This window comes from Microcaecilia unicolor, chromosome 3, assembly GCF_901765095.1.
Source record: "Microcaecilia unicolor chromosome 3, aMicUni1.1, whole genome shotgun sequence".
In the NCBI taxonomy this organism is placed as follows: domain Eukaryota; kingdom Metazoa; phylum Chordata; class Amphibia; order Gymnophiona; family Siphonopidae; genus Microcaecilia; species Microcaecilia unicolor.
Window position 1 is genome coordinate 433,264,843 of NC_044033.1, and position 22,117 is coordinate 433,286,959.

A 22,117-nucleotide genomic window follows, 5' to 3' on the forward strand; every position below is an offset into this window, starting at 1 on the left:
ATAAAAAGGGTGCTGCATGCAGGGCAGAGAATACTATTTTAGCGCAGATTTTCCAAGCACCTAACTTTGGATGACATGTATAAAATTTCCCCCTAATTGTTCCCTTATTAGGTTTGCAGTATCCGGTTACCACATGCTAATGCAAACACGCTAGCTGGATAACAGTTCCACACCCATTCAATGCTCATGGCATGCCCCATCCTAAAAATATTAAAAAAAAATAAATAATGTGCAATTAGTGTGCACAAACTGGAAAATTACTGTAAAACGCTTTAACATGTTTTGCAGTAAGCCTTTTTTTCACAAAGTAGACACACACTAAGGCTTAATGCCCTTTTAATAAAAGGGCTCCTAAGGTAGTACCTGAGACTATGGAGAGTGACTTGACCAAAATCACAAGATGAAGTGGAGAGAGAAGCATGCAGAGAGGAAAGAGGGAGAGAAGTGTAACGAAAGATGTCACAGGACATAGTGTTTAGAAATTTAAGATGGAAAAAAGAGGAGAGACTGAGAATATTGACATAGCCAGTTAACTTTTTAGCAGCCAAAATAAACCTGGAATGTTCAGTATTTTTCTCTGTCTCCAAGTGGATGGTAGCTAGATCGTATAGCTCCTTCTTGGTGTCGGTCTGGAAACTCCTGACCCGATTTTTATTGGTTTTGGTTGACTAGGGATTATTGTTGGATGAATTAGCTCTTTCTACACTGCAGTTCCCACCTCAGCTAAGATGACACTTGGTGGTGCCAGGTCCCTCATCCTCCCAGCTGGGGTGACAGTAACGCCAGGTCCCCCCCCCCCCCCCCCAGCTGCACTCCTTCCCTGGGCTTTTTAAATTTTTTTATTTTTATTACATTTGTACCCCGCGCTTTCCCACTCATGGCAGGCTCAATGCGGCTTACATGGGGCAATGGAGGGTTAAGTGACTTGCCCAGAGTCACAAGGAGCTGCCAGTGCCTGAAGTGGGAATTGAACTCGGGTCCTCAGTTCCCCAGGACCAAAGTCCAACACCCTAACCACTAGGCCACTCCTCCACTCTTCTTTTAAGGAGTGAAATGAGGCTAGCAGAAACTGGATAAGGAAGTAGAGAGCTGCACGGCTTCCGTCCCCGCGGGAATCCCACGGAACCCGCGGGATTCCCGCGGGGACGGAGGCAGTTCATGTGGGGTTCCCGCGGGGATGGAAGCAGTTCTGCGGGGTTCCCGCGGGGACGGAGGCAGTTCCTGCGGGGTTCCCGCGGGGATGGAACCAGTTCTGTGGGCTTCCCGTGGAAGTGTAAGCTGCACCTGCACCAGCCTCTCATCTACCGAATACCAATTTATTTGAGTGCTGTCTCCTCCTCCTTTTCTTCCTTGCTTTAACAGCATAAATGTGGAAAGTCTTCCATTAAGGAGGTGGTAGAGTCACAAATGATGACGGAATTCAAAAAGGCGTGGGATGAACACAGAGGATCTCTAATTAGAAAATGGAAGTTATATAAAAGCTAACCTTAAATGGCTGCATGTGTGTGGATGTGTCAAGTGACGCTTAGATGGCGACTCTGGCTGTGATGAACTAGAGCTGATACCTGGCAGACTTGTATGTTCTGTGTCTCATACATGGCAATCTGGTGTAGGATGGGCTGGAAAGGGCTTAGACAGCAACTTCAGTGGCTGGATCATGAGGACAGTGCTGGACAGACTTTTACGGTCTGTGTCCCACAAATGAGAACATGAATAGGCTGGAGTGGGCTTCGATGGCAACTCCAGCAGTTAGAACATAAGGATGGGGCCAGATAGACTCCTATGGTCTTTGTTCCAGAAACACGAAAGAAAGACCATAATCAAGTATATAATATCACACTCATTGATTTAATGATGAATTGATCATGAGTGTGACTATTGGGCAGAGTGGATGGACCGTTCAAGTCTATTTGCTGTCACTTACTATGTTACTATTAATCCTCTTTGCTCCCAGGCTGGTGCACAGACCTCAGCTCTGACACAGGCACGAGAATCAGATGTCACCTGACCTACTGGCGCGTGCATGTGGCGGCCTCTCAGCACACAATCCCAGTGAATCAGAGACAAATCTTACATGTGCGCACCAGAGTGTTCCAAGTTCCAACTTCCGGTTTGTCCTTGCCTACAGTGCTGTGGCTCAAATCCAGAAAGGGAGCTGACTGGAACTTTCTTTTATGTACTATTAAATTCTTACGGGGATGGGTGGGGATGGGTTAAATTCTTGCGGGGACGGGTGGGGACGGGTTGGGATGGTTTAAATTTTTGCGGGGATGGGTGGGTACGGGTAAGATTCCAGCGGGGATGGGTGGGGACGGGTAAGATTCCAGCAGGGACAGGCGGGGATGGGTAGGATTTCTGTCCCCGTGCAACTCTCTATAAGGAAGGCAAGTTTCTCTTTGTGGAAGTCTTAAACCAGGGAGTATTTTCTTTCTATTCATGTCACTTCCTTCTCTCAAGTTTTGCTGGGCACTGAGGTAAGTAACATAGTAAATGACGGCAGAAAAAGACCTGCACGATCCATCCAGTCTGCCCAACAAGATAAACTCACATGTGTCATTTTTTGTGTATACCTTACCTTGATTTGTACTTGTCTTTTTCAGGGCACAGACCGTATAAGTCTGCCCAGCACTATCCCCACCTCCCAACCACCCGCCCCGCCACCGACCACCAGCTCTGGCACAGTCCGTATAAGTCTGCCCAGCACTATCCCCACCTCCCAACCACCAGCCCTGCCTCCCACCGCCGGCTAGGCTTCTGGGGATCCCTTCCTTCTGAGGAGGATTCCTTTATGTTTATCCCACGCATGTTTGAATTCTGTTACCTTTTTCCTCTCTACCACCTCTCACGGGAGGGCATTCCAAGCATCCACCACTCTCTCCATGAAAAAATACTTCCTGACATTTTTCTTGAGTTTTCCCCCCTTCAATCTCATTTTATGTCCTCTAGTTCTACCGCCTTCCCCTATCCGGAAAATGTTCGTTTGCAGATTAATGCCTTTCAAATATTTGAACGTCTGTATCATATCACCCCTGTTTCTCCTTTCCTCTAGGGTATACATGTTCAGGTCAGCAAGTCTCTCCTCATACGTCTTGTAACGCAATCCCATACCATTCTCGTCGCTTTTCTTCGCACCCCTTCCATTTTTTTCACATCCTTCACAAGATACAGCCTCCAAAACTTTAATACTCCAAGTGAGGCCTCACCAACGTCTTATACAGGGGTATTAAAACCTCTTTTCTTCTGCTGATCACACCTCTCTCTATACAGCCTAGCAACCTTCTAGCTATGGCCACCGCCTTGTCACACTGTTTCGTCGCCTTCAGGTCCTCAGATTCTATCACCCCAAGATCCTTCTCCCCGTCTGTACCTATCAGACTCTCACCGTCTAACACATATGTCTCCCGTGGATTTCTGCTCTAAGTGCATCACTTTGCATTTCTGTTATTGTGGTTTCTCAAGTTGTTTTCTGAAAACATGTGTTTCTGGGGCCTTTTTTGTGGGGGACTGTTGCACCCCAGTCACGGTGGCTTCAGAGTTGCAATCGGCAGGAAAGCCTTGGTGGGGACTCTACCTGTCTGAGGTTGGAAATGGCTCTTGGCTTTGCTCCTTGAGACTCTGTTAAAAAAAAAAACCCCAGGCAATATTAAATAGCTTCTTCCCATCAGTGAGCATACTGCATTCTGTTCAGTAGCAGCTCTGGTACCATTTTCCATGACTGTGGCATGCTCTTCCCTTTCCATCATGTGCCCTGAGCATTTACCACGCTCTCGAGTCTATGGTGCTGCGAGGCGGCATCAGTCCCGGCTCTTTTGTGCTGCGCTAGGATGTCATCTTGGAGCTCCTGTGATGCTGAAGCTGGCAGGTACACATCTCTGGTGCTGTTCAATCTGGGTCTGTGTAAGTACATTTGTTCAGGGTTCATGAGCCCCCCCTATAACAGCACTCACTGATTTCCAGGGCAGCGCATGGTGCCATTCGTCTCAGCTGTTGTTCGAAGCAGCATTCTCTTTTCTAATGTGCAGCACTAGGCAGCATTCTCATCTCTTCTGGGTTGCACAAGTCAGAAATCTTGTCTCTCAGGCAAGGCACTAAGCGGCATTTTCCTGTCTCACATGCTGCTCATTCAGCATTCTCCGGTCTCCAGTGCTGCTTCAGCAGAACTTTCATATCTCAGGTGCTGCTCAGGCAGTGGTTTTCATGGCTCAGGTACTACTTGAACACCCTTCTCATGTTTCAGGGACTACTCAGACTGCCTTCTCATGTCACAGGTGTAGCTCAAGCAGCCTGCTCATATCTCAAGTGCTTCTCAGGCAGACTCCAGAGGTCTTAGGTGCTACACAGACCACATTTTCAGGTCTCAGGTGCTGCTCAGGTAGCATTCTCATATCTCTGATGCAGTGCAGACAACATTTTTATGCCTCCAGTGCTGCTCAGGCAGCGGTCTCCTATATCGGGGTCGGTTCTAGCAGCATTCTCACTGTTGCTCAGACAGCCTTCTGTTATCTCAGGTGATGTGCATGGCATCATTCCCAGGTCACAAGTGCTGCACAAAACAGCATTCTTGTGTCTGATGTTTTGCACAAGGGTGGCATTCATATGCCCAGTGTGCTGCACAGTGATGGCCTTTTTTAGGCCATATGTGTCACACATGGGTGGTGTTTCCAGCTTACATGTGCTGCACTCTGTAGGCATGTTTATATCTCATGTGTTTCTCCATGGCACCCTTATCTTGCACTATGGCATCTTTTCTGGTATATTGTGCGTCACATTGGTAACTTCATGGGTCTTCTGCCTTGAAGTGGACCTTCTAATGTCTCATGGGCTAGGTTTTCAAACCTTTCCTGGTTGCGCAGCATCAGCATTTACTTGCTCTCAGGCACAGTGCTGACATCCTGTGCAAGACCTGCATCATTATGTGCTGTGCCATGTTGGTGGTCTCCCGTGGCACATGGATCCTGGCTCCTGTGCTGCACCTGGCCAGACCTCTGCATGGTGTTCTGTCAACAACCTTATGCATGGAGTAGAGCGGCATACCATATGCTGTGTGGTGGCAGCACAGCGTTATTTTCTGTGCAGTTCCAGGGGTCCCATGGAATACCCGTGTCAACCATTCATGCATGTCATGGCATCGCATTGACTATTCCCACACAGTTTAGTGTCTCTTAGTACAGGATATTGTATTTCTGTTCCCAAGTGCTTGTTGGGTTGTGTAAGGGCACCATTTACAAGCCTGCTCTGTTGGTCAACTTTTCACTACCAACTTCCTGGCCTGTTTTTGCCAGTAATTTATGCTCTGATCTTTTTAGCAACACCTAGTCTCCAGGGGACTTGTGGGTTTACAGCTTTCTGCCTCCAAATTTCAGTGCGGCTATAGATTATACTGTGGTGATGGACCTTTGAATGGCGGGTTCTGTTCAGCCTCTTTTCTGCTTTAGGGGCCTAGATCTCCTAATATTTTCAGACGTCATCTCCCTTCGCCACCTTTTTGACTTCCATACTCCTCTTTTGTCTGGACAACAATCTCCCCTGGTCTGTATTTGGGGCTTTCTTTGACTTACACCTGCCTTCGTTTCAGCTTTGGGCTTCAGACGGACCTTGAGACAGCCTTGGTAGGCAAAACATGATCATGGAAATTGGGTCCCCCATCTAACTGATATAAATGCAGCTTTAAGATGAGTATATTTAAATACTATTCAAAACAAAAGTGAGGAAATTAATTTGACATTTATTGAGCTTTATGATATGTTAAAAATGATTTATGTCTGTTAACTGATGAGAAGGTTGGAGTTGTAATTCTTGCAGCATTGAAAGTTTTCGCTACCGCTGAGGTTTTCATATATAAAAAAATATATAAGAAATAAGTTGCTGTGGAACAGAATTTGTGACTATGTATAGTATAGTCCCATTGAAAGTTTATTAGCCTGGATTATATTATTTACAATCAATGACAGCTAGTGGACACAGCCTTATATTAAATAAATTGTAATCATAGACTGATAATGCAAAGTTATGGAGATGGATTCAGAGGTCATCAATCTCATACTGTGAGGGGGGGAGGGGATCTGTTGTATATCAAAGAGGCCATGGCAAGGTGCAAACCCCCCATATTTCTAGTTTTTATTTTAGTATAACCATATTGCATTTCTGAGCTGGGAACAGACCTGAGATTGCAAGACAGCTATAAAAGTGTTTTTCATTCTGAAAATTACCTTTCTAAGGCTGTAGAAATTTGTGGTTTGACATTTGGCCTGTGCTAACTTGTGATAAGTTGCTGGTCAGCAACCAAGAGCCAGAGACTCCTATGACTAAGGACACCTCCAGTATCCAGATAAACAATCAAAAGGAGAAGTAAGTGGGTTTGGGTAAAATTGTAACTTCAGCAAGAGGGTGTGGGCACTGTCATGGTGATTATGTATAACTGAGATATAGGGAAAAAGAAGCCAGCAGATCAATATAACATCAGAAAGATTTTATTGAAGATACCGCATGTAAACAAATTGCAATTTGTTTACATGCGGTATCTTCAATAAAATCTTTCTGATGTTATATTGATCTGCTGTCTTCTTTTTCCATATTGGATTTTGCAGATTGCTTGCCTTGTTGTTTTTTGGTAACTGAGATATAGGTCCACCATTATCTAATGAAAATTTATGCTTACGTATATGACAGGCCCTAACAGTCCGTGCATTGAGGGAATAAATAAAAAGAGTTGGAAGATGGTAGAAAGTGTTGGAACAGGATTCACGCAACAAACAGAAGAAAACAAACCTCCGCACTGGAAAATCCAAAGAACAACGTCACAGCGGAGGAAACAAGATGAATGATGTAAAAAAACATCTACTTTTTTACATCATCCATCTTGTTTCCTTCGCTGTGACGTTGTTCTCTGGAACAGGATTCACCATAAAACGAAATAGAATGCTGTGGAAAGATGCATATTCATTAGGTAGGAAGGGTAATTAAGATAATAAAGAGAGGAAGAAAAAGGTATATAAGAGGAAATAGAACTGAGGATGAGGAGCCTCAGTGTGTCTACACTAGCAGGTGGACATATTGATAGCTCCCAGGGAAAACTCTGTTTTTATTTGCTACATATTATACTTTGTTGGGCTTTTATTTGTTAATATTTCAATAATTACTTATTCTGTTCAGTTTTAATGGTATGGTTATAGTTATTCAACCATCGGGGTTATAAGAGCAAAGGCGTCTGACGTTTGTAGCTCAGTGACAGTGAGCAGAGCTGTCATTAGCAGAGGAAGCGGGAGGGTAGGAGAAGATTACTACTGACCATGTGAGTTGTTCTGTTAATTCAACTGTTTGTGTTTGTACCATTTTGAAAACTTCTAATAAAAATTGTTTAAATATAAAACACATACGATGTCTCAGATTTTACAACATGTCCTTCCTACCCATTACTTCTTATCATTTCTGTAGCGCTGCTAGACTTATGCAATGCTGTACACTTGAACAAGTAAGAGACAGTCCCTGCTCAACAGAGCTTACAATCTAATCAGGACAGACAAACAGGACAAATAAAGGGGTAAGGGATTACTTAAGGTGGGATTGACACAACAGACATGGGTACTGAACAAGTGAATAGGGATTAGGAATTAAAAGCAGCTTCCAAAAGGTGGGCTTTTATCCTAGATTTGAAGATGGCCAGAGGTGGAGCTTGACATACTGACTCAGGAAGTGTGTTCCAGGCGTACGGTGCAGCAAGATAAAAGGAACGGAGTCTGGAGTTGGCAGTGGAGGAGAAGGGTATAGATAAGAGAGATTTACCTGATGAGTGGCGTTCCCGGGGAGGAGTAAAGGGAGAGATAACGGTTTTAAGGTACGGAGGAGCTGCAGAGTGAATGCACTAGAAAGTCAGTAAGAGTAGTTTGAACTATATGCGGAAACTGTATGTGGAAACTGTAGGAATATGTGAAAGACAAGTGCTGCATGCATTAACTGTCAACAATTCTATGAGCTATGATGTCATTGGATATAGTGTAATGTCTTGTGGGTGTGTCTGAGTCACTCTAGTTGCTCTGAGAGTGAGTCAGTCTGTGTCAGCATAAGATGGTGTTAGCAATTTCTCTTCAAGCTGTATGATAACCAACTGACAGAATTTTGTATTCAGTAGTTTTACCATGTCTACTGCAAGTATGATGTAAATAGTTATCTGAAGAAACTGTAAGTAAACATCATTTTTGTTTGGAAGTTAAAGAAGAGAGAGTAATTGAATCTTTTATTCAAGAGTCTATGAGAGAGAGAGAGAACAAATAAATAAAAAGAATGGGAGTTAACACTTCTAAAGCTCTGCTGCGTATGGGCTAAATCTGCTGAAGTAAAAGTCTATTTTTTCATTTCTCCCCATCATATTGGGTTATGGGCCCAGGCCACTAAAATAAAAAAAAAGAAAACATTAAGAAATTTTTTTTAATCTCTCCACACAAAAGACAAGATGGCAGCTGCACCATTACTATGTTCTCTCAAAGTGCCTCAACTGAATGAATATAACTATATTCAGTGGGAGATGAGATTTAAATGTATTATTGAAGCAAAGAAGCTAAATATATGTTTGGATCAAGTAAGAAATGCTGACAATTTTGAAGAATGGAATACTGCAGACTGTTATGTCAAAAGTATGCTATATGAAGCTCTGACAGAGAAACAGGCAATATTGATTGATGGAACAGACACCTCAAAAGAAATACTGCAAAAATTGAAAACCATGTATGGTACTTCATATACAAAACAACAGCCTATATGGTTATCAGAAATAATTCAATTGAAGTTGAATGACAAGAAAAAATGTAATGATCATATAACACATTTAATGTCATTATTTAAGAAGCTAGAATTATCGGGTATACCTATCTGCGATGCTTTAAAGAGAGCTTTTATGTTTACATCTCTGTCTAAACGTTTTGAAGTATTCAGGACAGTGAATGAAGCAATTGAAGGACAATCTTTTGAACAGGCTGTCTCTAAGCTTAGACAAGAATGTATTATAACCGAGGAGATCTGTTCACCAAGAGAGATTAACCAGAATGAAACATTTTCTCAGCAATGCATAGTAGGAGGCGGAGCTATAATGAAAAAAGCCTGCCCAGAAACAAGCTGATTTGCTATTCATGTGGTAAAGAGGGACATGTATCAAAATACTGTAACAAGAAAAACCACACCCCTTCTAGCTCATTTAAGCCAATGGAGAATAAGCATGGTCAAAGAAGAAATTATGACCATGACAACAGTAAGAATAAGAGCTGTATAATGACAGAAAAATCTTTTAATATAATGAAGAATACTTCAGATAAAAATAGTTGGATATTAGATTCTGGCAGCACAAAACATATAACCAATAATAAAGAATTTTTCACAGATATGAGACCAGAAGATGGTAGTCTTCACACAGCAAATGCTGGCTCAACAATGATCAAAGCAAAAGGAAATGGACATTTAAAATTCATAGTATCAGATGGAGTCAAAAAAACTCTTGTAAAAGATGTCTTATATTTTCCACGAGCAGTTTGTAATATGCTCAGTGTATCAGCATTAGACAAGAAAGGTTTTTCAATTCATTTTGAAAATAGTAAATGTACAATTTCTGATGGTAATGAAATTTATGCTGAAGGTTATATGAATAACAATGTCTATAAGTTAAACATTACAGGTGAATCATCACATCTTATAAAAACAAAGAAGAATACAGAATGTAATCTTGAGACCTGGCATCGTCGAATGGGACACAGAGATCCAAAGGTGATCTTGGAGCTGCAAAGTAAGCAACTTGCAACAGGCATAAAAATAAGTGCCAGTAATGGTAAGATGGAAAAATGCATAGATTGTATTACTCAAAAGGGGGTAAGACCCTCATTTCCATCATATAAAGGAAAAAGAAGTAGTAAAATACTGGACTTGATACTGGGAGGCATATTTTCAAAGCACTTAGCCTCCCAAAGTTCCATAGAAACCTATGGAACTTAGCCTCCCAAAGTGCTTTGAAAATATGCCTCATAGTGACTTATGTGGACCATTTAATATTCCATCACTAGGGAATAACAAATATGCATTAATATTTGTGGATGATTTCTCTAGATACTGTATGGCCTATCTATTAAAAGAAAAGAATCAAGTTGCTGATAAAGAAGTTTGTAGCCTTGGTAAGCAATAAATTTGATAAAAAACCAAAGATTCTACAGACTGACAACGGTGGTGAGTTTACTTCACATACCATACAAACATTTCTAGAACAAGAAGGTATTCAGCACATAAAGACAGTCGCATATACACCAGAACAAAATTCTGTAGCTGAAAGAAAGTTCAGATCGCTTGTAGAAATGACAAGATGTATGCTATCTGATAGTAATCTTCCAAAGAGATTATGGGGAGAAGCAATTCTCACAGCAGTATACCTACAGAACAGACTACCTACAAAAGGGACTGATCGCACCCCACATGAAATGTGGCATAGTAAAAAAACCAAATCTGTCACATATAAGAATATTTGGAAGTACAGCATATGCTCATGTGCCGAAACAGAAGAGACATAAGCTGGATTCCACAACAGAAAAAGGAATTCTAGTGGGCTATGATTCAGGTCACAAAGGTTATAGAATTCTGAATCTAAACACTGGATTTGTTGGTGTAAAACACATCACATATTTTGATGAAAATAAAAAAATTGATAAAGACTGGAAAATTCCAAATGAACCTTATCATCCAGAATATGAAAAGAAACCAATAATCAATATCCCGGTGATTATAAACACTAACATACCAGAATTGTCTGATAATAATTTTTCTGATTCTAATGAGGAACAGGAAAATGAAATAGATACAGAAAGTGTTTATACTGAAGACAGTACCACTGATGAAGGGGAAATGATTGGAGATAGAATCTCGATCTCAGATGACACGGAGAGGTCAGACCAACAAAATGTCAGACGCTCATCCAGAGAAAATCGAGGTAATCCACCCCAAAGACTATCTTATTTAACAACTTCTGATGATGCACAAGAACCTTTAACTTGGGATGAAATTGATCAAATGTCTGAAAAAGAAGCAGAAGAATGGAAAAAAGCTGCACAAGATGAAATCGACGCGTTGCATAAAAACAAAACATGGAACTTAACTGAATTACCCCATGGCAAAAAGGCCATAGGATGCAAGTGGGTATTTAAGTTGAAAAGAAATGCACAAGGACAAGTAGAAAGATATAAAGCCAGACTGGTAGCAAAAGGTTATCTTCAAAAATATGGTGAAGATTATGATGAAGTATTTGCACCAGTAGTGAAACACACAACAATCAGAACTCTCCTAAGCATAGCTGCATCAAAGAAAATGCAAGTGAAACACATAGATGTTAAAACAGCATTTCTTCATGGAGATATATCTGAAGACTTGTATATGAAACAACCAGAAGGTTTCATAGATACAAATAACAGTCATTTAGTGTGTAAACTGAACAAAGGTTTATATGGTTTAAAGCAAAGTGCAAAATGCTGGAATGAGAAAATGCATGAAATGTTAACTGATTTAGATTTTAAGCAAGGAGAAGCAGATAAATGCTTGTATACTAGTCAAAAGGAAGGTCATTGTGTGTACATTTTAGCATTTGTAGATGATTTGCTTATAGCAAGTGAAAGTGAAAAAGAGTATAAAGACATTGTAAAGTGTTTAAATCAGAATGTTGAAATAACTGAACTTGGAAATGTGTCATACTATTTAGGTATGAATATTGAAAAACAGAAAGATGGTTCTTATTAATAAGTCAGAAACAAAAGATTAATGATCTTATTGAAAGTATGGGTATGCAGGAAGCACACTCAGTAGGTTCACCTATGACCACAGATTTCAGAGGGATGAAACTGAAAGGGAACCATTACCAGATAACATTCTATACAGATCAGCAATAGGAAAACTTTTGTATCTAACTACCACTTACAGAGTTGATATAGCTAATGCTGTAGGAATTTTAAGTAGAAGAGTGAACAAGCCTACTAAGACTGACTGGACTGCTGTAAAAAGAGTGGTAAGATATTTGAAAGGTACAATTGACTGTAAATTGGTGATTCCGGTAAATAGTAATCAGAAATTGATTTGTTACTGTGATTCTGATTGGGCTGGCGATCATTCAGATTACAAATCCACAAGTGGGTATGTGTTTATGTATGGAAAAACATCTATTTCATGGGCAAGTCATAAACAAACCATTGTAAGTTTATCATCCACAGAAGCAGAATATGTTGCTGTGTCTGAAGCATGTTGTGAACTAATGTGGATAGAACAACTGTGTACAGATTTTGGTATAGAACAGCAGAGACCGATACAGATTTTTGAAGACAATCAAAGCTGTATAAGGTTGTCAATAAATGACAGGGTACAGTCTAGAACAAAACATATTGCAACAAAATTCCATAATGTCAGAGAATTGTCAAGGCAAGGAGTAATAAGTTTGCAATATAAACAAACTGACCAAATGATTGCTGATATCTTGACGAAACCGCTAGCTGTAAGAAATTTTGAAAATCTACGAGAAAAGCTAGGACTGTATGTATATAAATAAATATATAAGAATTGAATTGTTGGACAATAATGCATGTGAAGGGGTATGTAGGAATATGTGAAAGACAAGTGCTGCATGCATTAACTGTCAACAATTCTATGAGCTATGATGTCATTGGATATAGTGTAATGTCTTGTGGGTGTGTCTGAGTCACTCTAGTTGCTCTGAGAGTGAGTCAGTCTGTGTCAGCATAAGATGGTGTTAGCAATCTCTCTTCAAGCTGTATGATAACCAACTGACAGAATTTTGTATTCAGTAGTTTACCATGTCTACTGCAAGTATGATGTAAATAGTTATCTGAAGAAACTGTAAGTAAACATCATTTTTGTTTGGAAGTTAAAGAAGAGAGAGTAATTGAATCTTTTATTCAAGAGTCTATGAGAGAGAGAGAGAACAAATAAATAAAAAGAATGGGAGTTAACACTTCTAAAGCTCTGCTGCGTATGGGCTAAATCTGCTGAAGTAAAAGTCTATTTTTTCATTTCTCCCCATCAGAAACAGATTCTGGTTGCCGCATCTCAAGAAAGATATAGTAGAATTGGAAAAGGTGCAGCGAAGGGCGACGAAAATGATAGTGGGGATGGGATGACTTCCCTATGAAGAAAGACTAAGGAGGCTAGGGCTATACAGCTTGGAGAAGAGACGGCTGAGGGGAGACATGATAGAGGTATATAAAATATTGAGTGGAGTGGAACAGGTGGATGTGAAGCGTCTGTTCACGCTTTCCAAAAATACTAGGACTAGGGGGCATGCAATGAAACTACAGTGTAGTAAATTTAAAACAAATCGGAGAAAAGTTTTCTTCACCCAACACAATTAAACTCTGGAATTCATTGCCGGAGAACGTGGTGAAGGCGGTTAGCTTAGCAGAGTTTAAAAAGGGGTTAGACGGTTTCCTAAAGGAAAAGTCCATAAACCACTACTAAATGGACTTGGGAAAAATCCACAATTCCAGGAATAACATGTATAGAATGTATGTTTGGGAAGCTTGCCAGGTGCCCTTGGCCTGGATTGGCCGCTGTCGTGGACAGGATGCTGGGCTCAATGGACCTTTGGTCTTTTCCCAGTGTGGCATTACTTATGTACTTTGAAAGTGACTTAAGGAGAGGGCTAATATGAACATAGTGACACTAGCAAAATATAAGTCATGCAGCAGAATTTTGAACAGATTGAAGGGGAGAGAGGTGGTGTGGGAGACCTGTGCAGTAATCTAAGCAAGAGGTGATAAGAGTGTGGATATGGGTTTTGGTAGTGTGCTCAGAAAGGAAGGGATGAATTTTGGTGAGATTATAGAGAGAGAAATTACAGGTTTTAGCAGCCTCTTGGATTTGTGCAGAGAAAGCAAGAGAGGAATCAAAGATGACCCCAAAGTTATGAGTTGATGAGACAGGGAGGATGAGAGTGTTATCCACAGAGATAGAGAATGGGGGGGGGGGGGGGGGAGAGCAGAGGTGGGTTCAGGGGTAAAGATAAGAAGCGCAGTCTTGGTCATATTGAGGTTCAGATGGCAGTGAGACATCCAGGCAGCAATATCCGACAGGCTGGCTGATACTTTCTCCTGGATTCCTGCTGAAATTTCTGGTGGGGAGAGGTAGATCTGGGAGTCATAAGCATAAAGGTGATACTGAAAACCATGGGATGAGATCAGAGCACCAAGGGAAGATGGAGAAAAGATGAGTTTCCCAAGACACGGCCCTGAGGTACACCAGCTGATAGCGGGATAGAAGTGGAGGGGGATCCTCTTGTGCGATGGAAGAGATAAGAAGAAAACCAGGAAAGAACAGAGCCCTGAAATCCAAGTGATGACAGTGTATCAAGGAGTAGGCGGTGATCAACAGTGTCAAAAGCAGCAGATAGATCAAGAAGGATGAGGATAGAATAGAAACCTTTGGCTCTGGCCAGGCACAAGTCATTGGAGATTTTAGCAAGGGCTGTTTCAGTTGAATGAAGTGGGTGAAATCCAGATTGAAGCGGATCAAGAATAGCTTGATTGGAAAGAAGGTCAAGACAATGGTGGTGAACACCACGTTCAAATAGCTTGGATAATAAAGGGAGGAGGGAGATGGGGCAATAGTTGGAAGGACAGATGGGGTCCAATTAAGGTTTTTGATGAGTGGAGTAACTATGGCATGTTTGAAAGTATCAGAAACAGTTGCAGTGGAAAGTGAAAGATTGAGGATATGACAGAAGGGATGACAGTAGGAGAGCTAGTGCTGAGTAGATGGGTGGAATAGGATCAGAGAAGCAGGGAGTCAGTTTGGAGGAGGAAAGAAAATGTGCAGTTTCCTCCAGAGATTTCAGAAAAGGAAAAAAAGGAGGCTCAACAGAATGGACTGGCGGAAGGAGAGGTGGAGGTGACTTGCTTGATAACTCAAGGTTAATTTTGTGAACGTTATCATGAAAGTAGTCATCCAGACTCTGTGGAGAAAGTGAAGGGGAGTAGCTTTGAGGAGAGAGTTCAGTATGGCAAAGAGACGTCGAGGGTTTGAGCCAAGAGAGTTTGTCAAGTGGATGTAGTAGTCTTGTTTGGCAAGTGAAAGAACAGACTGAAAGGCCAGCAAGAATTTGAAATGTATGAAGTCAGTGTGAGCATGGGATTTTAGTCAAAGGCATTCCGCAGAACTGGCACAGGAATGTAGAGGTCAGTCGAGGTTGGGATTTGGTACATCTTACAGAACAGAGAATGGGAGGGGTGAGAGTATCCAGAGCAGAGGAGAGATCAGTATTATAGGAAGAGACAGCCTCATTGACAGACTTAGATAACCATAGTGGTTGAGAAAGAGGGCTGAAACACTGGTGGAGAGGATGTACAATTCATTAGCCTGACGATTCCTAAATGTATTGATGGAGATTGGACGGGACTGGGGGAGGGTGTTTAAATGTGAAAGTTATCAGATGATGGTCAGAGAGGGGAAGAACTGAGGTGCAGAAACTGGAGAGAGAGCAGTTGGGAAGAGAATAAGATCAAGACAGTGACTGTCTGGTGAGTAGGGTAGTGGAGCACAGTTGAAATTGAAAGAGGATGTTAAAACGAGAAACTGAGGGGCATAAGAGTCAGAGGGCTCATTAGCTGAATGTTAAAATCCCCAAGAATGAGGGAAGGAGATGAAGGTTCAAGAAAAGAAGGAAAGCCATGAGTCAAAGTCAGTGAGAAAGGGGCTTATTAGGTGGTCAATAAATGACTGCTACTTGGAGAGGTAGAGGAGTGAATAGACGGAGTGGACTTTGAAGGAGACAATCAATGAGACTGAAGTGGAAGAAGAGGAAATTTACAAGAGGGTGAGAGTAGTAGCCCAACACCACCTCTGCAGCCGACCGGGCGAGTATGGGAGAAAGATAACCTCCATGACACCGGGACAGCAGTTGAAGCAGAGTCTTCAGAGTAAAGCCAAGTCTCAGGGCAAGCAGATATGAAACAAGAGCGAAAGAGGTCGTGAATGTAGGAAGTTTGTTGGTTCCAGAGCGGGCATTCCATAGAGCACATGAGAGAAGAAGGGAAGATGAGAGGAGCAGAAATTAGATTGGATACATCACTGTATGACCTGCACGAATAGGATGAGAGCTGTTGTGGAGGACCAGGATTGGGATTGATATCCCAAGTAGAGAGCAGGAGAAGGAGCAAGAGAGTATGGAGAAGAGTAGGAGAGGCATGACGACAGCAACGAAGACAAGATGCCCTTAGACAGAAACGGAGATGGTTGAATGAAAGGAAGGAAATGTTGAAGCTTGAGAGCTGAGAAAGAAGGGAGAAGACAAAATGAATTTTGAGATGATGAGAGCAGAAGGTAGGCAAATGTGGTCCTGAGGTATGCAGTGATTCCAGATGGAGAAAGAGATTAGGAAGGTACAGTACCAAGAAGAGAAATTGTACTGGAGTAATTGGAAATAGCAGAAAAAAATGTTGAATTTTAAACATGGATGGCTGTTCATGTGACTGTTCACTGGTGCAAGTTACAAAATGGCCAATCATTCTTGAGAATATGCCCAGGTTTGTAGCATTTCACAGTCATGGATGTACAAGATGTCATGGCCAACTTATGTTGTTTCATATGTCCAAAGGGAGCCTATATAAATGTCCAAGTCATGGTGTTAGCAATTTTGAATAGACATATTGTAAAGACATGGCTTGCAGGAAAGAAGTGCTGTCTCACTAGGAGAAGTTCACTACTGGCTACTGGTGAGGTGGAGCTATTAGTGAGAGAGAGGCTGCAGCATCAACACTACCACCTTTGGACACCCTGGGAAGAGGCTGAGTGCATTTAGCAAGCAGCAGGAGTGGGTGGCCATATGTCACTGCTCAAATGCTGTATTCCACTGTAATAGGAACTGAGAAAAATCTGAAGAGGAAGTGGGAGCAGCTCAGGCATGACCCCAAAAGCCAGAGCTGCTGCCAGAGGACAGGATGGATTGCAACCCACCTATCACCAATTGGTCAGATGGCTCTGCAAATTGCTGATTAGGAGGCTGTGCCTGATGTTGGAACCCTTGACACATTGGGACAACCTGGACCAGCAGTGAGTAGCTAATACTTTCTTGTTGCCTGATGTAGCCTGGACCTGAATGTGAAGGGGAGGGGGGGTAGGGGGCATTCCATCCTAGATCTCATTCCCTATAACAAACAATGAACGCTGCAAGAGACACAGATGGAGTCACCCAAAACTTGTACCATTTATCATTCAACACAATGGCCATTCATACAGGCTGCTCACAGGTTTCAACAATAGGATATGAGGATATGAGGACTAGTGTCAGCAAAACTTTGTTGACATAGATGATGACATAATGTGTCCACTCTGATGTTTCCCTGTAATGGCATATATCTCACACCACTGCATGTGTTATTCCAGACGTGAGCCCTTGAGCCCATGCCAAGACCTAGTATAGGGTTTTGGACAAGGCCTAGGTTAGTCCGAAACAGGCACTACGCAGCACCCCAGCCACCAAGCCCCGCACACACACAACAGCCAACAGGCACCAACAGAAAGTGTGAGATAGAGCATTCAGGCGGGCCTCATGGCTGAATGGGAACCCACTCGCGCAGAGTCCCAAGCAAGCGGGCCTCACGGCCGCTGGGAACCGAATCACACTCTGGGAGGGGAGAAATGAACAACAAGGGTTCCCCATGGAACTGGGCCACAAGCAGCGCACACAGTGCAAGGTAGAGACACAAAGGAAAGGGTGAGAGGCAGAAGCCTCTAAAGTTATACTATGGCTGTGCCACAGGGCAAACAAGAATACAGGAAGCCCCAGAAAGAAACACTCTAGGCTTGAACCACATAGCACTCAAGGGAAAAAGGGAACCAACGATAGGACTACACTTTAGGCTGACCATTCAGCACACAGGGAAAGGGGAAGCCACTCAAGGAATACTCTAAGGTGTGCCACGAGGCACTCAAGGAAGAAGGAAACCAACTATAGGAATACTCTCTAGGCTGACCCATTCAGCACACAAGGGAACTAGGCTGTACTTACAGCATACAGAGATACAGGAAGCCCCACAAGGGAACCCACTAGGCTGACTACACAGCACACAATGGAACTAGGCTGTACTTACAGCATACAAAGATACAGGAAGCCCACAAGGGAACACACTAGGCTGACTATACAATACACAATGGGAAGGCAGAACTACCTAGAGGATACACAAAGCTGGCCCCACAACACCCCAAGGGAAAAAGAAGGAATAAACAGAACAGTGCTACTCAGCAGACAAAGATAAAGGGGAGTGATAAGCAAACAGGGGAAGCTGCCTTGACACACACAGACCAGAAAAGGCATGCCTCAGAGACAGATACAGCAAACAAAGAGAACTAAAACAAACAACAGGAACAAAATACAAGGACAGGGGGAGGCAGAACCACAGGGAGCAGAGCAGAAGCTCAGCACAACAAGGGAACACAGAGAGAGAGAGAGAAAGCTAAACAAACAAACTGAAAACAAGTCACTGCACAAGCTTACCCCAGAGAGCCCAGCAGGAGAAAAACAACACCAGGCGGGGGAAGTGAGGCAATCAGGCTCATGCTGGGAATACCCACACACACACGCACAACGCACATGCGCACAACACACGCACCCAAGCGCAGACTGGCTTCACTGAGCAAACAACTCTAAAACAATGATTGCAGGGGAAAGGCAGGCTTAAATGGGATCAGGCTTCTGACATCTGCTGGCTCAGCCCCTGAAAAGCCAATCAGGAGTGAGTCCCAAACATTCCCCTGCCTATCCAGCAGAATCATATACACATGTTCTCTTAGCGATAATCATAATGGTCATCTAGAACCAGTCATCCATCATTCGGTAGATATTGTGGTAAGGTATTCTAATTGCTGCAGCTGAAAAACAAACTCTGATGAGTAATTTCAAACCCATGAAATCAAAGGAATTGTATAGAGATTCCTATGCTGTGTCAATATGCTGATCCTGCTTCCTTTTTCAGAGTGGAAAAAAATCCAAGCACAACCTTCTTGCATACTTTACCTCCCTCTTCACCTACAAGGACCTGTGCTGGTGAAACCCATGCACATAGTTTCAGCCACTGAGTGGAGGGCAGTTTCAATCCCAGGAATTAGGGGCCCTTTTATAAAATGTGCTAAAAAATTAGCTTAACGTGTCCTAATGCAGGGCTTTCCCACTTGCTAAGCACATGTAACCCTGGTCCCACTCACACAGTTCACAGGCAGGGTTCTAGGTCAGGCACCCTGGGACCAGGATGTATAAAGATGGAGTTGAAGATTCAGGTTGGACGTAGTCTGGGGCCAAGGGTAGTCTGGGCACTCTGTTTTACTCACACACAAAATAGGCAGTAGTCTCTGTATTTCAACTTCAACTTGCTTTAATAAACATTTGAAAAACAGTTCATAAACTTGTCAGCTCGTCTGTACAATTCAGTTTGTTTTGTTTTCAGATGGTCAATACAGCATTAACATAATCTCCAAATGATATCAGGGCATTGAAATCACAGTTCAGTTCTATCTTAAATCTCCTCTATTTGCGACCAGAACAAGGTACTGTTAATCTCCGCGTAGAGTTCTTAAATTTCACAGTCATCTCCACATGATTAACTCAATTCTCTCTCTCCATCCCGGAACAGGATCATCACACGTGAAATAAAAGTCCTGCCAGAAGTGAGGCATGCCCGTTCCCAGTTCTCCCACCTGGGGTGTCTTTTTCCCCTAATCGTTCCACAGGCAAGTCCCTCTGCTCTGTAGCAGGGGCTTCAATCACCACAAAACTCCTGTCTTGGTTCCTAGGACTTCCTTCTCAGTGCTCAGGTCTTGGTGGGGGTGGGCTACTAAAGACCAGAATTTCTCCATGCAGTGCCTTTTATTACCTCTTAGCCCTGCCCCCCCCCCCCCCCCCCCCCGTAGTCTGGCCCTTCACATATCAATGTGGCTTACATTTGAAAATACAATGAGACAGTGGCCCAGTGGCCAGCATTTCTGGTGAGGGTCTGTCAGTGTGATAGTAATACCAATCTAAGTGACTTCCTCTCAGTGTATACTTTCCGGAACCTCTACAATTTCTCTCTATATCTCCCTTGGGTCCCAGATTCAAGAACTACTCCGTAATGACCTCAGCTGTGCTCATTGCCAGCAGTGGGTTTTTTTTGGCAATGGATCAAGCACACAGTTCTTCATTGGCTCACTTTAACGCCACTTTTAATTGTTTAATATTATAAATAACTTATTTTAATATATATTTTATTTCAAATACTCATCTTTTATGAGTTGTATCAAGTCAGGGGATTGATGTTATCGCCCGACATACATGTTTCGCCCTAATCCAGGGCTGTCTCAAGGACTGACCCCTACAAAAAATATAATATAAACAATGTCAGCACTAATATGGTACGCCCTAAGAGTTAATATCCTAACTCCTAAAGACCCTCCGTGTATTTTATCAATCTTACCCCTTGCCGTCTTAGCGTCTGCTCTGCTTTATAATTAAAGGGATGTATCCCCGCAAAGATGGCAACAGCGTCTAACGTCTACCTTCAGTAATAGGATATTAAGTAACTCATAGGGTGTACCGTATTAGTGCTGACATTGCCAGCTGAGGACCTCCTCCAAAGGCAACCAGAGCTCCCAAGCTCCTTCAGCCATTGACAACTAAGCATGCATGGGATGTCGGCATTGGTGGCTCAGGGATGTTGCTGCTGCTTGCTAAGCTTGGTAAAAGGAAATTCTGGCCACCTTTGAAGAAAGCCTTCAGCTGACAGAGCTTAGGGATCCTCATTAGCTAAACTATTTATATTGTCAGGTGGGGGTAGAGCGGAGCAGAGAAAAGTTTGTGCCCACCCAAAATTGTCTGGCTATGTCTGGCGATTCACTAAGCCCTAACACAAGCATAGGCTTGTGCAGTGTTTGCCTCAGCAATGGCAATAGGCAGCAGAATGGAATGGGTCACTTGGATTGAGACCCCACCAATATTTTGCCCAACACAACATGAGGAACTAGAGAGCTTGGGGGCAGAACTGAAGATTGGTTGGCTCCTCCAACCAGAAAGGTGTTCCTAGTGCATTTTTTTCTAGCAAAAAAGGTGCCGATACTCAAATGCCAGGCCACCCTTCAGTGGTGGGGTGATCATTGAGGGACCCATCCCACAATAGCCAGGCCCCCTCCAACCAGTCACAGAATCGATGACAAGGCAGAATGGTGTGTAGAGCCTGACCTATTTCATTAAAACTTGGGAACCATGGGTCAATTTTAGCAGACAATGGAAAAGGTGCCGGTACTCAGTACCCCCTCAAAAAAAGCCCTGGGTGTTCCAATGGCCCCAAAGACAGTTGGGGAAAAAAGATGAATAAATGATGGCTTCTGTTGAGATCTGGAAAAGTTAAACCAGTTGGTAAATAGTTTAATTTTGGTGAGGATTTGTTGTTTTTATTTTCTGTTTATTGCATTTTGGCTCAGCTCAGCTCGGCTCCTGCTTAGAGTCAGGATTGTCAGTTAGCTCCATTATTCATAAGAAACTGATCCCATCCTGGTTTTACCAACTTTAAGAAACCATGCAGGCAATGGGATAAACCAAGCATCATTTCAGTCAGTCTAAACAAAAAGATAGAGCAATTAGTGTTATTGATTATTTGGCCGCAATAGCAGCCACCAAGGAGGTTACAGGAGACAAAGTGACGTCAAAATGTTGAAGCCAATTAGGTCAGTCTAAGTTTCTCCTTCCCTGTGCAGCCATCATCCCCATACACTCAAAGCATGTTAACCTAGGAACTTCTGCATCCAAGTTGTTCTTTATTTCTGGTAGCATTTTTATTAATCTCACTATATTTTCAAACATGCCAGCTTGTGCAATATACGGATCTGTATATCTGCTGTCTGAAATTTTGGAAGATAGAAATAAAGAAATAAAAATTAAATTTTGGATGTACTCTATAGAAGTTGTTGTTTACTTCTGCAATGTGATGGATGCCTGTTCTGGTGTGTGCATGTGATAATCTTTGAATAACTGCCTATACTAATGGCCATGGATTTCTGAACATGTGGTATCATTAAATGACAAACTTTTAAATGGATATATATGCTAATCTCAACTTTGCTAAATGTTTCA

General features: G+C 42.5%; 1 long non-coding RNA gene across 1 annotated transcript; it reads right to left on the reverse strand.

The window, feature by feature from the left end:
- Nucleotides 1-1,442: 1,442 nt before the first annotated feature.
- On the reverse strand, nt 1,443-21,041 carry LOC115465192. Its single transcript, XR_003941351.1, has 3 exons — nt 20,975-21,041; nt 7,397-7,401; nt 1,443-1,452 (listed from the first exon to the last, which is right to left on the reverse strand). It is a non-coding gene; the product is annotated as an uncharacterized LOC115465192 (long non-coding RNA).
- Between the last annotated feature and the right edge of the window lie 1,076 nt (nt 21,042-22,117).